Raw genomic sequence first — 3,077 nt, 5'->3', positions numbered from 1 at the left:
GAGGTAAGGAAGGGGGGTAAGCACAGTCTTCCGTGAAAAGGGAAAATGCGCTCCCAGCACCAGAGGGGAGCTGGCTTATATGTCCCCCCACCCCACCCCCCATCTGTCCCCATGTAAATGAGGATTCTAAATCCTCAAAGTTTGATTGGTCCCAAAGGCATTGTCCTGGTTGGTCAGAATGGAACTGCTCTGGTTCGTTGGAGCTGTGCAGCTCTAATTAGATAGGGCAAGCTTCCGTCCCGCTGGTTTCCAGGAACTCCTTTATGAGGACTGGCTCAGATGGCAAAAACAGTGTAAACAGGCAGCTCAGTACAGAGGCAGGCAGTTCAGTCCAGGCTTCTCCCTGACGCGCAGTTTGGGTGAGAGGCTCCTGTGTAGAAATGGCTTCTAGGCTCTGTGGGTTTCTTTGTTTGTTGTTGTTGTTTAATCTGAGCCCTGTTAGCCACCAAGAGCCTTTCTTTGTAGGTGTCTTCCTTCTCAGCATTCACAGCACCTCGCCCATGTGTCCTTCCCAGGTTCTCAGCAGGGACTTTCCAGTTAATAAAGAAACCCAATTATGCACTTGAAAATATCGTAGACTTCCAAAATCCACTGACCACTGAAAAGGCAAAACTGCTTGAGGAGGCTGCTTAAATCAACACAGGCTGAGAGTCTTACTTTCAACTTGGCATTCACATGACTAATTTATATACTATCCTGTCTCAGTGTTGAAACAAATATCTAAGTCATGTACAGTGAGACCTTTCCCCTTTGTTTTACATTGTGCCAAACATATAAAAATGACTTGGTTGTAACAAAATAACGTTTTCTAATTTGAAATTTTGATAGCTGAACCCACACATATGAGGCAAATATTTTCCTTCTAGAGTTGATGTTGCTGCTCCCTCTGGGTGACTTTTTTTACCACCTTGGAGAAAGAAGTCATGTTTGTATGACACAGCACAGAGGTATTTGGACATGTAAAACATACTGGTAGCACTTGAATTTTATTGCCACGCAAATAAAAAGAGTTCCCAGGATAGGATCTTCCTCATACCAACCTGTGCTTGAAAAAGGTGCATTACCTTTTTGGGGCCAAGGAAAACAAGCTGTCAATTGCTGAGACTTAGTTCTTTAGAATCCCAACTCCTTCCAAGGAGGGTGGGTCCCATATCATGCAGGACCCACATTGGCTGTGGTTTGAAAATTTTCGGGGGGAGGACTGGTTAGAGATGAAATGCTCTGTATACTAGAATGGAAATTTAACATTCTTGATGGAAAATCAAAGAAGAGAGACATGAGATTCTGAATACTACAAGAAGTCTCAATGCAACTAAAGAGGGGCACTAGAGAAAGACACTGAAAAGTAACTATTAGTTTTTCAATGGGTTGAGAAATTGGAACTCAACTTGTTTCCTAATAAGTCATATGACTTCATTTTTAATAAGAAAAGATGGCTTTCATTCTTTCGTGTATGCTGTTATTTAAAGAAAAACATTGTGTGTGTTCATTAATAGTTAAGATATTTATTTTTAGAATATTTTTGTCAACATAAGGGATCATAAATTTTCAGACACACAGAAATGTCTTTTTAATTCCAGGAGATGAAAAACCTTATACCTTATAAGAAGAATAATCATTTTCTTATATTTACCTTTTAGAAAATGAGGCACATGGTAAACTCTATTGCCTCAATCATCAGCTGGAATTTGTTTTTGGCAAACAAAAAAGTATGAAAAAATACTCAGAATATTAGAGGGGATTACATTTAAAGAAAACTTTTAGCCATATTATTCTGTCTTTATAGTATGATTCTGATGTGTTTGCACAAAAAACGCATAATCTTGTTTCTGTATTTCTATAAAACAGATGTCTGGAGGAAAGGTAGAATCCTCCAGTAAGCCAAAAGGGGGAAATAATTCAGCCACTTAGTCTTTTAACCTTCTTTGTAGCTATACTGCAGTTTCTTTTTCTTTTCTTTTTTAAAAATTGATTTTTAGAGAGAGGAAGAATGGGGGGGGGGAGAGAAAAACATAGATATGAAAGAGAAACACTGATCGTGTGCCCCAACCAGGGATAGAACCCACAACCTGGGTAGGTGCCCCGACCAGAATCAAACCCCGACCTGCAATCTTTTGGTGTCAGGACAATGTGCCAAACAACTGAGCCACACCGGCCAGGACTGTATCTCAGCTTCTTATTACATCAAATTAAAATAATGCCTACAATACTGACAGGGAAATTATGAGATTAGAAGATAAAGGGAATATTTGAGATTCTATTCACTTATCAAAGGAATAACTTGATAATTACTTTTCATAGATTTTATTTTTTAATTACAATGGTAATATTACAAAAGTCTTAGTAGAGAGGTATGAATTTTACAAAAATATGAAAATTTCATCCCTCATTCTTACCCATGAAATTCTACTCCCCTCTTCAAAACTAATTATTTTCAAATCTTTTTCTCTATTCTTTTGTTGTTCGTTTCTAATTTTATTGCATTGTAATCAGAACATGTGGCCTGAAACACTTGTTTGTTTTTTAATATATTGTATGAGGGAGGGGCTCTACTAATGGTTGATCTTTTTTGCATATTTATCATAAAATTTTGAAAATATGTATATTTTCGATATGCCGTTTACAAAGATTGAGGCAGAGATAGAGATACATTAGAGTAAGCTTGTCAATTGTTATTGAAATCTTACTTATTTTTATCTATTTTTGTCCAGTTATCTTTTAAATTCTTAGAGAAGTATATCATTAAGTTTCCAACTGTGTTCAGATAATTGACTTTAACTCTTATTTTTAACAATCTTTTCTTCACTGTTATTGTATCTCCTCAGTGAATTGTTCATAATTTAACATAAAATAACCCTTTTGTTTATCAAATGCTTTGGGCTTTAAATCTACTTTTTTTGATGTATTACTATACAACCCTAAGTTTTTCCTTAAATTTTCAACCTTTCTGTACTATTGTGTGTGTGTGTGTATGTGTGTGTGTGTGTGTGCTGTTGTTGTTGTTTTTTAAGCCTTACCTGAGGATATTTTTCCCATTGATTTTTAGAGAGCATGGAAGGGCGGGGGGTGTGGGGGGC

This window comes from Myotis davidii, unplaced genomic scaffold (genome assembly GCF_000327345.1).
Source record: "Myotis davidii unplaced genomic scaffold, ASM32734v1 scaffold21, whole genome shotgun sequence".
Taxonomy (NCBI): Eukaryota; Metazoa; Chordata; class Mammalia; order Chiroptera; family Vespertilionidae; genus Myotis; species Myotis davidii.
This window is presented reverse-complemented; position numbering follows the sequence as displayed.